General features: G+C 37.0%; 2 long non-coding RNA genes across 3 annotated transcripts; one reads left to right on the top strand and one right to left on the bottom strand.

The window, feature by feature from the left end:
- Positions 1–850: 850 nt before the first annotated feature.
- On the bottom strand, positions 851–6,016 carry LOC113679232 (uncharacterized). Of its 2 annotated transcripts, none has more exons than XR_016184832.1 (2): positions 5,827–6,016; positions 851–1,939 (listed from the first exon to the last, which is right to left on the bottom strand). It is a non-coding gene; the product is annotated as an uncharacterized LOC113679232 (long non-coding RNA). The 2 variants fall into 2 exon arrangements; XR_016184831.1 differs by lacking the exon at positions 5,827–6,016 and adding an exon at positions 4,936–5,068.
- A 4,158-nt stretch (positions 6,017–10,174) lies between these two features.
- Positions 10,175–11,360, top strand: LOC149047916 (uncharacterized). The gene is made up of 5 exons (XR_016184828.1): positions 10,175–10,278; positions 10,378–10,478; positions 10,706–10,858; positions 11,017–11,138; positions 11,231–11,360. It is a non-coding gene; the product is annotated as an uncharacterized LOC149047916 (long non-coding RNA).
- The last annotated feature ends 1,456 nt before the right edge of the window (positions 11,361–12,816 follow it).

Below are 12,816 nucleotides of genomic sequence, written 5' to 3'. Positions count from 1 at the left end.
CGGTTTCAACGGCAACCAGTTTAGGTGGAGGCAATTGAATTTTTGCCATTAGAACACTTTTCCAGCCATCTGTAAACGATAAACGATCGCGAGCTTGTAACGTCTGTGAACTCACCCTAATAATACGCATGCTTTGCAGGCCAACTACATAAATTTTTTTCAACTTTTTTTTTCGCTCATAGGAAACCTGGCATTGATCTTAAAGATGTACATGATTTTTCTACATCGCCAAAATTTCCCCCTTCTGAATTTTATTAAGTCTTACATCTTGCTGGCTTTCCAGCACTGGTAGACTGAGCACAAATCCCTTTTCTCGCGGTCCTGAAACTCACATCCCATGTCTTTGTGTATGTATAGTTTGCAACCTTTAAACTCCTATACTCCGGAGTCTTTCCTACACATGATTTATTCCATAGTCTGCTCCAGGCTCTCAGTCGGTGTAGACGGGCAAAGAGCAGACACGTGAAAAATGGCAATTCAAACAGGACGCAAAAATGAAGATAATAATATCTTTTGAGATATTTCCGCGATAAAGTGATCACTTTGAAAAGAAACTTAATCCGACAGGCGTTGACAGAAAAGGTCGATTGAACCAAAGATGATTATTCTGACAGAATTAGTGATTAACCTCGCGCAAAAATTGCAAACATTTTCCAGGATCTAAGAATTTTGATAAAAAATGGGACTCCGTTTACCCAAAACCGGACTTCTCCGAAAAAAAAAACTTTTATGACTATATTAATGTGAGCTTATAAAGGCCTCTGTTACTTAGGTTCTTTATAGGATTACGCACTCCTGACGAAAACGGACCATTTAGATAACAAATATGAATAACTCACCATTAAGATGATTTCATAAAAATTCAAAAGCTTTATTTACTTGGTGAAAAAGATAAACAGTCATCATTGGATGACCTTGACATTCACCCGCTTACGTGTTTGTTGATATTCCTTACAAAAACTTTGCGTAGAAATGATTATTCCATTAGGATAAACGAATGTTCCATCATTTGGTTAACAATGTTCCAGATATAAATGATAAGCAATTACATCTCTGGTAATAAATCTATCTCTGCGGGATCGAATGAAATCGTTGAAAATTTTGTATTTCCATCACATAATTCTCATACGAGTTGTGGCAAACAGCATCAAGACAAATCTATTAACTATAGGAAGTGGTTATGGTGAGAATCTCGTCATGATATTGGATAGGCTGTTAAAACACCGACAGGCAGTTAGAAATAAATCTACATCCTGACATCGATTCGAATGTTTAAAATTTTTCTTCATCTGTACTTCCGTCCTAAAAACAAAAAGGTGTTTTGAAAAGTGCTCTGAATTCGTCGTCTTTTAGGTGAAGACCACAAGACAGAGCGGTCAGATATGAAAATCTTTTACAGTTTACCAAACCTTGCACAGACCTGACATAGTTTGTTAACTTCTAAGCAGGCAAGGTCATGATAATTCTATCCAAAAAACTGACGCCAAAAAGCGACAATCTCCGTCTCTTTGTCAGTTCTTTGAATTTTTTTTCCAGGACGCTTCCCATAGAGAGCTTCTTCCCATGGTGTTCCTTGAAGAGTTGATTCCCCGCTTAGCGGGAATGAAACAGTAAATGACTGATTATCGGTTCGCGCAATGCAATGATGTTTTATCTTTAGTTGGCTTCTTGTTGTCGTGACCTTATTTTCTTCAGAGGAGACAGAAATCGACGCCGGTGAAAGCGCGCGAGACATTCGCTGAACTGATTCAAATGGTTCACTTGCTGTCTGAATTTCTGAGCCTTGTTCTTCGCCTGACTCCGAAGCTGTGCTTGGGCTAACACTTCTCTGTGATTCCAAAATGTTCCTTGGAACGTCAAGTCGTTCCATTCCGGAAGTCCACATTGACCAAAAATATCAGTGACAGTCCAGATGACACTTCTTGAAACTGGATAAAATCTGAAAAGAGAAGAAAACTCCTTACCCAGGAACGAAGACTGCACAGTTTATAAACAGTATGTTTGTCGGAAAAACTCGTACGTGCTCTGACTATCAATGCTTACTTAGGTGAAAAGCACTAAAAGCTATTTAATTAAGTCAGAGAAATTAATTTAGCACCTCTTTGTAGTGATCGGCCAGGAATCGGCATGCTTGATTAAATTAAGCCTGTTTTGTCTCAGAAGACCGAACAAGACTGAATGAAACAACTCATCCTCTTTCCTTTCTATTGTTTTTGGCAGTTATTACTAACAAAGAAAACCTAAAAACTCAGGGATTACTTATGAAAACAGCACTTTGATCCCGAATATTCTAGCTGTCTAAAATGGTTCGCTACCAAGCTAATGACGCAACTGCATTGCACAACTGTCTTCGCTTATGCTGAGAAGGTTCATGTGAATGGACGAATTTATAACAACCCAGTGCAAAGCTTACCGATTCTAAGAGTCCTGTGTTCGGCCGCCGTTAGAACAGATTTAATTTATCATGAGTATGCATTGAGTTTCACCGTTGACTGAGTACGTGATTCGCGGCGGAACATAAACCCACACTTATACCTCTTACATTCAGCGGTTACATTTTTAATTAGCTCAAAATGAGTTGGTAAAAAATTGCTTTCACTAATTGAGCTTTTCTTTCAGTTTGTTTCCCCTGAGATGCGTTTCTCTTTCGAACACCTCCACATAAAACACCGACATTGTTACATTGTGAGTTCATAATCCGTTCATCAGTCATTTTGTTGTAAATAAATCTTCTTTGAAGAATGAAAAATTTGTTCACAGCTATACTGTTTTCTCTTAGATCACCGCCTAATGTATTAGCGTAATAAGAAAGATTTGACGAAGGAAAACACAAACAAACAAAAAACGAAAAGGTCGATGGTCAGACGAAGATAAGGAATCAGATAACTAAGAAAGACTTTAATTTTATTAGAGTATTAAAAGTTTTCTTCAAGTCTCCGCTTTTGACGTAATGGACAATCATATTTTTTTGCGAGAACGACAAATATTAAAACACCAGATAGCTTAAGGTGAACAGAAAATCCTTTCGTGCGACGCATAAGAACAGCAGCAGATTGCCACAAACTTCATGGATTCCGTGCAGAAATGCTTCCATTTTTTGATTGTGAAGAGCCAAAAATTAAACCATCCTAAACAGTTAATTGTAATAGAAATTGAAATACATGACAAAAAGTATCATTAACTGATGTTAAAACCCTCTCGCGGTTTTATCAATTTTACCATCAAAAACTAAAAGCTATCGTCAAATTTTCGAAGTATAAAGAATCGGAAAAACAAAATTTTGAAAAAGGAAATTGCTGCATGAAATCCTTGAAATCCTCCTTATCTTCTAAAGCAAAGAATAATTAAAGAAGGCGAAGTAATTTCATTGAAAAAGTAAAAACAAAGTATGTTGATGTTTCATACAAAGAAAAATTCTTCCTTATCACTTCGTTAACACATTTTTGAGGAGTTTATGAACTCTACGCTATCATTTTATAAATTCCAATCCGGTACCTTTTTACTTCGTGTGCCGAAGGCCCTAATTTTCACTGAGAAAAGTAGACTTATTTCTTTTCAAAACTCAGTCTCTTCTGATTACGAACGGATCATTAATGCTTTCGTCTTTTGGTCTGACGGTCAGACAAAAGTGAAACCATTTCAGACAGTTTATTCAGACGTTCACAATTATTCGCTAAGTCTCTCCAGCCAGAATTGATTATTATGTATCAATAAATTTCCCTCACGAGCGAGGTTATTCGGCAAGACGGCCGTAAAAACTATTGTCAGAACTTAATTGTGAGTTTATTAATTTCCCTATCGAATTCTTTGGAAGAAGAAGAAACTATTGGTTAATTTTACCAGCTTCTAGGATCGGGTGCATGCACTAAACTAGTTTTGGTAGCTTTGAATTTACAGTCTTCAACTGAAATTCCATCTTAATTTCAGTTTTTGTTCTCCTCGCCTTTGAGGTATATTTCTGGTTGTTAAGCCAATTTTTTCAACGGAGTACACAAACTAAAGCTTCTCGTGAGAGAATGTCATAACTCATATTGTCATTTCCCTAAGACTCTCGACGATTCCCGACGAATTCGAGAACGATCTACGACGTGACCGAGGGTTGTAAAGACAAGAACGTGCTGAAAAGAAAAACCTAAGTCGGAAATTAAAAAGTCTCACAAAGTCCTCTCTTCTACCCCGTTTCGCGAAAAGTGATGACAGTTTAAAAAAAGTTGAAAAACAAATTCGTATTATTTCCTTCAGCATGAAACAAGCTGACAGCCCGGCATCACATGAAATAAGTTTTCACTCCGGCCCGTGAAATGTCACATGTTCATTAATATTTGACAGTAATGTCATCAACCTCCGGAGATGAAAATCTTGCGGTAAGTTTTCGCAAAACATTAATTTTGGATGAGAACGCGAGGAGATAAAATAAGGTTGTACCATAACAATTTACAAGAGGATGATATTTGTGCTGACAACTACACGAAATATGCACGTCACTTGGCGTAACTAAATTACAATACTAGATTGGGAGAAGTAAAATAGATTGAGCGAAGGAAACGACGCGAAGATTTCGTGAGTCTACGATATCTTGATGACACGGAAAATGAACCAAAAATAACTAACGGTACCGTCGCAGGGCTAAGCGGAAATACATACGACATCAAATTTGTGCGCTAATTCCAAACGTCAAGTGACTGAGACATAGGTGCGAAGATAATCAACGAAACATATATCGGGGCACGAGTAGAGGAAGACCATACGAAATCGGGCTTTGTGTTCATATTGCATCTTCACCGACGAAACATCCTGTTCACGATTTTTAGTTGAGGGTTAGATATATATGGAAGAAAATAAACCAGTTTAAGTTTGATTTTAAAAGATTATAGATTACACGCTTTTCAGGCAATAAACATGAGCGACTTTTGGTTTAAATGTTTGTAAACCTACCTTCAGATCAAGCACGAAGTCTACAGCTAGCGGTAGTAAAGTATACCGAGTAAACACAAAAAACTGGTAGGGCAATACTCCTTATATTCAGGCACGCAAGAAGATTGACAACCGAGTAGTTATTTTTAGCGACAATTGTTAAATAGAGATATAAACAATCCGATAATCAACAGATAAAGCTATTTGGAAAACGGCTGAATCATAATAAGGTGTTTATTATCACCATCCCTGCTTATTGGCTATCAAACACGTCAAACACATCCATTTACTCCTAAGAGTGACAACCCAGTTCCCTTTAAATTGTCGCCATCGAATCAAATTTAAAAAGTCATGATTAGTACCACAGGAAATTAAAAGAAAACAGCGTGGAGTATATGAATACTTAAGTTAGCGTGCAAACGGTCCTCTTGTAATTCAAAATTGCAGCCGATGTACACGCAAAACACCAAATCGCGCAAATAAAAAAAAATTTCAAAACTTATTTCATCGTTGGTTCCGTCTAATACGTATATCAATCAAATAAACTTTACACCCGCATTGCTATTTCCTTCTTCCTTTCAAATGATCTTATAAATTCATGATAGAAAAGCCTAGTAAGAGGTAAAAGTGCTTTTCAAATATCTCGATGCACACCAAGAGTTTAACCGGTATTTACACGAAATGACAAACAGCTAAGAAATAACTTGATAAAACCACCGACTAAGTGTACAGTGGGAATAAGATATCTTTGATTTTTTTGTGAGGAAGGAGAGCCTCATTCTTTCCACCAATATCTGAAAATTAACTAAACGAAGTAGTGTTGTGTATCTCTCTCTGAGCTATCCCTGGGAATTTTTTATTATATCGAGACTAAACCGACTGGTTAAAAATTTCTTTTTTATCAATTCCTACCTGCTTGACAGAATGTGACGAGAATTTACCACCCGATTACTCCTTTGGTGAAAATAATAAATTCTGGAAATGGACCTGATGTTCAGACACACGCGGTGCTCGGATGTGAGTCAACGTTTCATTCGAGCTTCGATCTTTTAATTTGGGCTCTCGTTTGCATTTCTTGTAGCATTACAGCTGTTGCTGTCCATCATTGGAACATTATTGGCAGCTGGTTAAATTTCTATTTGTTTTCAATTCTTCCTTTATCCCAAAATAGTAACGGGTATAAGAAAAACGTGTTCCAGACGATTCTCGGTGCACAGTTTAGATACTGACTATACTTGTCGATAGAATTATCGGCTGCACTCAGCCCATAGTGTACAGTTACAGGAGTAGCCGGCAATTTGCTTTAGATTCCCCAACTCAAAAGACATTGTTTATTACGTAATATATATATCTAGCTTTCATTTGGTTTTGAATGACATAAGAAAAACTAAAAGAAATAAAATACAAGACGAGAAATAAATTAAACTAAGGAACAGAAAGCAAAAAAATGACATCATGTCGATTTTAAGGAAAAACTTCCGTTTATCTTTGGATGACTGATCGATCGCGCAACTTTCAAATTTCGTGGACTCGAAAATCAATTTCGCAAATTTGATACCGACAAAAGTTAGTGCAAATCATCACGAGTAAACCAAGAAGCCTAGATACGGTTACAATAACTCTAAATGACTCTTCTAATGTCTGAAAATGACCATTGTACTGGTCTTCTGGCGACTCCGAAAAGCCACACTCATTAACGTCACGTTTTATCCTATATCAAAATATAATTAGGTGGGTTGTCCATCACTTCATTAATCACCCTCATGAATTTTTACACGCCTTAGGTGATTTAGATCAGTCGAGAAAAAAACTCACCACGCTATTTTTAGTGCAGAGTATTTGTATGATGTTGCATTATACCGCAAGCTGGTTATTGTGAAGAGGGTGGCCGACAAGCTGGTTTGTTTTAGCAGAGGATGCAAATTTATTTTTTTTAAGGATAAGGACTTTAGCATACTTGAAAGTGAAATTAACAATGAACCTGGAAAAGTACATCTTTGGCTATCGGCAAATAAGCTTTCAGTAAATATTGAAAAGTCACATTTTGTTCTTTTTCATCCAGTGCAAAAACAAATTCCCAAAAAGGTTATTCTATTGATAAACAATCAATCATCAACTGGAGATATCTTGGAGTTTAAATAGATTCAAATATTATTTGGAAGAGCCACACTAACTACAGTGGTTGGAAAAAAACCAAAAGATGTATAGGTATTCTCCCTAAGCTCTGTTATTTCCTAAACACAAAAACGTTACTGAGCCTGTATTATACCTCAGTAGAGCCATTCTTCAGTCAACTTTGCAACATTTATTTGCATTACAAAAGAAGGCTAGATAATAACCTTTTCTGTAAAAGGGAAAAAAAGGAAAACAACACGAATTATAAATTAACTTTCATATATCTTTTTCAAAATGTTTACAGTCCTTAAACAAATCCTTTTACAGATATCAGATATGAGCACATCAAAATGATAATAATTCGAATCGTCTCACTCATTTACAGTAGCTCGGATGAACAGAAAAAATATAAATATGCCAATATAAGATGACTTTTCTCCTTTTTAAATTTTGCGTTACGTTTTTTCTTTTTTTTTTTTTTTTTACAAGATCCACGCAGTATTTCACTGAAAGCGAAAATTTGTCGCAGGAGTACAGGGTGTTGAATGCCTTGTAGATTATTTGGAGTTGCGTTGTTTCACCATCTGAATAACAAAGTTTAAATTATTTTGACTTCAAGGAAAAAAAAATCATCTCAAAAAGGGCGGGGAAGGGGGGGTTTAGGAACGTCGTGGTAACTCAAAGACCTACCACCCTCCCATCCCCGACCTTCACATCTGTCCCTGATAACTTGCGTAGAAATAAATTGGTTTGTCGCGCACACGCTTCACAATAACCAGCTTGCGGTATAATGCAACGTCATCCAAATACTCTGCTCTGAAAAACCTAGGTAAGAAATTACAAGTAGCATTTCTCACAAACAAGATTTGGTTGTCATGTATGTTTCTGCACCCTACTTTAGGGATAAAGTGGAATAATGGAATGAAATTTAAAGGTGTGTTTATGTAGTGATAAGAGATGACGCCATAAACTGAGGTAATCAATATTTTTTCTCTCGACTGATCTAAATCACCTAAGGCGTGTAAAATTAATGGGGGTGATCAGTGAAGTGATGGACAACCAAGCTAATTATATTTTGATATAGGATAAAATTTGATGTTAATGAGTCTGACTTTTCGGAGTCACCAGAAGATGTACAATGGTCATTTTCAGACATTAGAAGAGTCATTTAGAGTTATTGTAACCGTATCTAGGCTTCCCGGGTTTACTTGTGGTGATCTGCATTAATTTTTATCGTTATCAAATATGCGAAAGATGTGAAATTGATTTTTCAAGTCCACGAAATTTGGAAGTTGCGCGATCGATCAGTCATCCAAAGATAAACGGAAGTTTTTCCTTAAAATCGACATGATGTCATTTTTTCGCTTTCTGTCCCTTAGTTTAATTTATTTCTCGTCTTGTATTTTATTTCTTTTAGTTTTTCTTATGTCATTCAAAACCAAATGAAAGCTAGATATATATATTACGTAATAAACAATGTCTTTTGAGTTGGGGAATCTAAAGCAAATTGCCGGCTACTCCTGTAACTGTACACTATGGGCTGAGTGCAGCCGATAATTCTATCGACAAGTATAATCAGTATCTAAACTGTGCACCGAGAATCGTCTGGAACACGTTTTTCTTATACCCGTTACTATTTTGGGATATTGGAAGAATTGAAAACGAATGGCAATTTAACCAGCTGCCAATAATGATCCAATGATGGACAGCAATAGCTGTAATGCTACAAGAAATGCAAACGAGAGCCCAAATTAAAAGATCGAAGCTCGAATGAAACGTTGACTCACATCCGAGCACCGCGTGTGTCTGAACATCAGGTTTATTTCCAGAATTTATTCTTTTCACCAAAGGAGTAATCGGGTGGTAAATTCTCGTCACATTCTGTCAAGCAGGTAGAAATTGATAAAAAAGAAATTTTTAACTAGTCGGTTTAGTCTCGATGTATTAGCAAATTCCCAGGGATAGCTGAGATGCAGATATACAATTCTACTTCGTTTAGTTAATTTTCAGATATTGGTGGAAATAATGAGACTCCTCTATCACTAGAAATCAAAGATATCTTACTCCCACTGTACAATTGGTCAGTGGTTTTATTAAGTTATTACTGAGCAAGCACCGTAATGTCATTTCGAGTTTTTTAATATCGGTTAAACTCTTGGCGTGCATCGAGATATTCGAAAATCACCATAACCTCTTGCTAGACTTTTCTATTGTGAATTTATATAATAAGCTCAGTTATGCATGCATTCTGATTGGTTCTCACTTATGATCTATCGGAGGACAGACGTATAGATGACGTCATCATTAAACCTTTTTTAAATTCTTTATTATATAAAACAAATAGATTCCAAGTTGCCGTGCGTCTGTTCAGTAATAGATCACAGAGGACGTCAAAATGTGGTAAGAACATCAGTGACACACTCGGCTGCGCCGCCTCGTGTGCCACTTTTTTGTTCCTGTGATCTATTACTGAACAGACGCACGGCAGCTTGAAATCTATTTGTTAATTAGAAGATCATTTGAAAGGAAGCTTGATAGACGTGTTAGATGGAACCAACGATGAAACAAGTTTCAACTCCTCTTTTGTTAGCGCGATTTTGTGTTTGGCGTGTACATCGGCTGCAATTTTGAACTACAAGAACTCTGCACGGTTTTCAATTCCTTCAGCTTCTTCTACTCCATCTTCGCGTATTTCTTTGCCTTTCACTGATCCTTTTTCTCCAATTTCTCTTCCACAAGCAGAACATACGCCACAAAGAATGCAAATCACTGCATCTTCAGCAGAGAACGACTCCATATATCTCTGCAGTGAAGAATCTCTGCGAACTCTGTTTTCTTTTTTCTGTAATACGCTATCGACATCATGTTGTTATTGTGGAAAACCCCTCGATTGCGAGTCACTTGTCTTCAATCGACAGAGTCATGTCGTGTCAGTGACAATTTCATGCGTTGGTGAAGATTCTCTCAAGTGGCTCTCCTCCCCCATCATGGGAGGATCTCCTCCAAAGTACTATGTAAATTTGAAGTGAGCGCTCTTCTATTTTTTGCTCGAAATTTACTGAAATTTATTATCTCGGTGTTTTAGAGTTTTTGTTTTTTGTAACTGGTCACTTATCTGTCTCTCTTATCTGTCTCTTTTTCATAGATTGATTCATGGAGTATTGTCCTGTGGCTTGACAGAGACGCAAAACACAAGTTTCTGTCAAGCAGCCAACATCGGGTCAGAGGGAGAAAAGACCTTCGACACAGGTTAACAATGCACATTCTCCACAATTATCTGCAGATGTCAAATTCCTTCTTGATATGAGATGAATACAATGGAATATAATAATTGTGAATATTTTACAGTGAAAAGTACAAGGACTCATGTTTACTTCTGCATGAAGAACAGTCCACCCAATGAAGAAGAATTTCAGGGTACACTGTTGAATGTAGTTGACCATTACCAGGTAATTTGAATGACTGTTGAGAAAATAGTATTTTGTTTTCATTTTTGTAAGTACCTTTTGTTGTGTTATTCTAGCAAGATATGACATGATCATTACCTCAAAGATTGCACATATTTCTTTAATAATGGTGAACAAGAGATGGTGAACAAGAGACATTATACTTACTATAATTATTACTACTGATTTATTAATCTATTTTTCTATAATTTGGTGTATTTATTACTCAGGGTAATCATGTCAGATGCCATGCAGAGTCACAGTGCAAGCAAGATTGGCTATGTGATGAGCAAAAGATTGTTAACTAAACCTGAAGCAGTAGCTGCATACAGGAAAGCCATTATGAGCACTTCAATTATAGGCATGCATCAGACTACATGCGGGTAAATAATTGACACATGCTGTATGTTTATGTTTCTTTGCATGAAGAAGTTTATCTCTTCTTCCAAATTAATGATGTTGAGGTAAGGGCCATAAATGAGTTGAACAAATTCATTTTCCAGTTGAAGAAAAATCACCCATAATTTGTTGCCTTCTTTAGCGCAGGGAAACATATTGGATTGAGTCTCTCCATTCAGTGATGCTCATTTATGCTGCAAAGCAAAGATTCATTATGGAGATGACTCATACAACATGCGCATGGAGTTAGCCATTCTTGATTGGGTAAGAAACTTATGTTGTTAATTCGTTAAAATAACTTTGGCACTTTTTGGATTCACTGCTTTCTCGTGCTTATTGACTCATTTGTCTTACAGAATGAAAATGTGAATCGAGAAGCATCGTCTCTACAGATATACCAACATGCCAGGCATCCAAATCGCTTGGCAGAGACCAAGGTGCTTACTTCAAAGACATTTCATTTCAGAGAAACTATCTGGTCTACCTCAATCAATATAAACAAATGATGTCTCATCTGTTTTCCATCGCACCACAGTTTGTAGGAGCCCAAATGTCCTGTAAAATATGTGAGGTCATTAGGGAGGACCAATTCTACCAACTGCTGGTACTAAGTGATGAAAACATGAGTATTAGGTTTGACACTTGGTATTTTCCAAGCAGACTCATTATCTGTTTCCTCTTGTTACTTTTCTCTGCACTGTATATCTTTTCCTAACTTATAGGAAAGTCACTATAATTTGCTGTGTGGACATTGTAAAATGGACCATAAACAATTTGGTACTTGGGCTCCCTTTGACGTGGGCATTTGAATGAGAATTGTATTATTCCCTTTTATGCCCCATATAGGGAATACCATGAGGGTTAGGAAACCTTGACCTCACATCTTTTATAACACAATTGGGCATCCTTTCTCGCACAGCATAAATATGGTCCCCCAGTTCGACTTTTCTAGCCTGATAAATAGGGTCTTTCCAATTCCCCCATTTGTTCAATGCTCTCCAGTACGTCTTGTAATCTTTTCTTCGTCGCACGTGATTTTGAATATGTGCTTCGCGATAGCCAAGGTATTCGCGACTGTCGGTCGTTACACATGGCGTTTGCCGACAGTAAATACACATTTCGAACTCGTCCCCTCTTGCATCAGCTATTGTGGAGACAAAGTAAAACAACTGTTAGAGCGAAAGCGTAACTGAACAGTCATGAAGTCTGATATGATCGAACAACTGGTCTTCCCACCTGCATTTTATTTTGGACAATTTTTATAAACATTTTTCATGTTTCATTGACACGTTTGCCCAAGGTATAGTATAAAATATTGCAATAAATACAACCTGTAGTTCTAAAGAAATAACTCCTTTCAAAACATTCTTAGGCAGGACAAAACGCTTTGTAGGTGTCACGCAAGGCTGCATTTCGGAAAATGAAGGCATCAAAAGGAAGCAGTCTAAGACATAAACTGTTGCATCATACGAAAAAATCTGTGGTTTGCAAGTATATTCTAACTACTATTTCCTAGTTTGTAAAAACTCTGCGATTAGTTACTTCTGAGAAATTATAGCGTCACGCGAGTGTTTCAATCTTGGTGATACATTATCACAGTGATTGTTAGTGACGAACTGTAGTCTTAAGTTACCTTTCTAATGTATTGTTCCAAAGGTCAAGGATCATCCAGTATTGTTGTAATCATATTATACTTAGATTTAAAAAAAAGAAAAAGAAATCGCACCATTTGTGGAGGAAGCCTGTACAGATGATTCGTTTGGCGACATCGACGCCTGGACATGTTGAAGTGAATCGGTGGTCGGCGACGGTTCACTCGCGCGCTCCAGAACTTCGCCTGCAACAGTCGCTCTGCTTTTACCTTTCTTCCGCTGGGTTGACAGCACTTCCCCTTCGCATTGTTGAAGAAATGCCTTGAACATTTCTTCATCTTTTCTTTTTA

The sequence above is a fragment of the Pocillopora damicornis genome, chromosome 3 (genome assembly GCF_964200805.1).
Source record: "Pocillopora damicornis chromosome 3, jaPocDami1.2, whole genome shotgun sequence".
NCBI classification, from domain to species: Eukaryota; Metazoa; Cnidaria; class Anthozoa; order Scleractinia; family Pocilloporidae; genus Pocillopora; species Pocillopora damicornis.
Note: the sequence above shows the minus strand (reverse complement) of the source record. Positions and strands in the feature narration are given on the sequence as shown.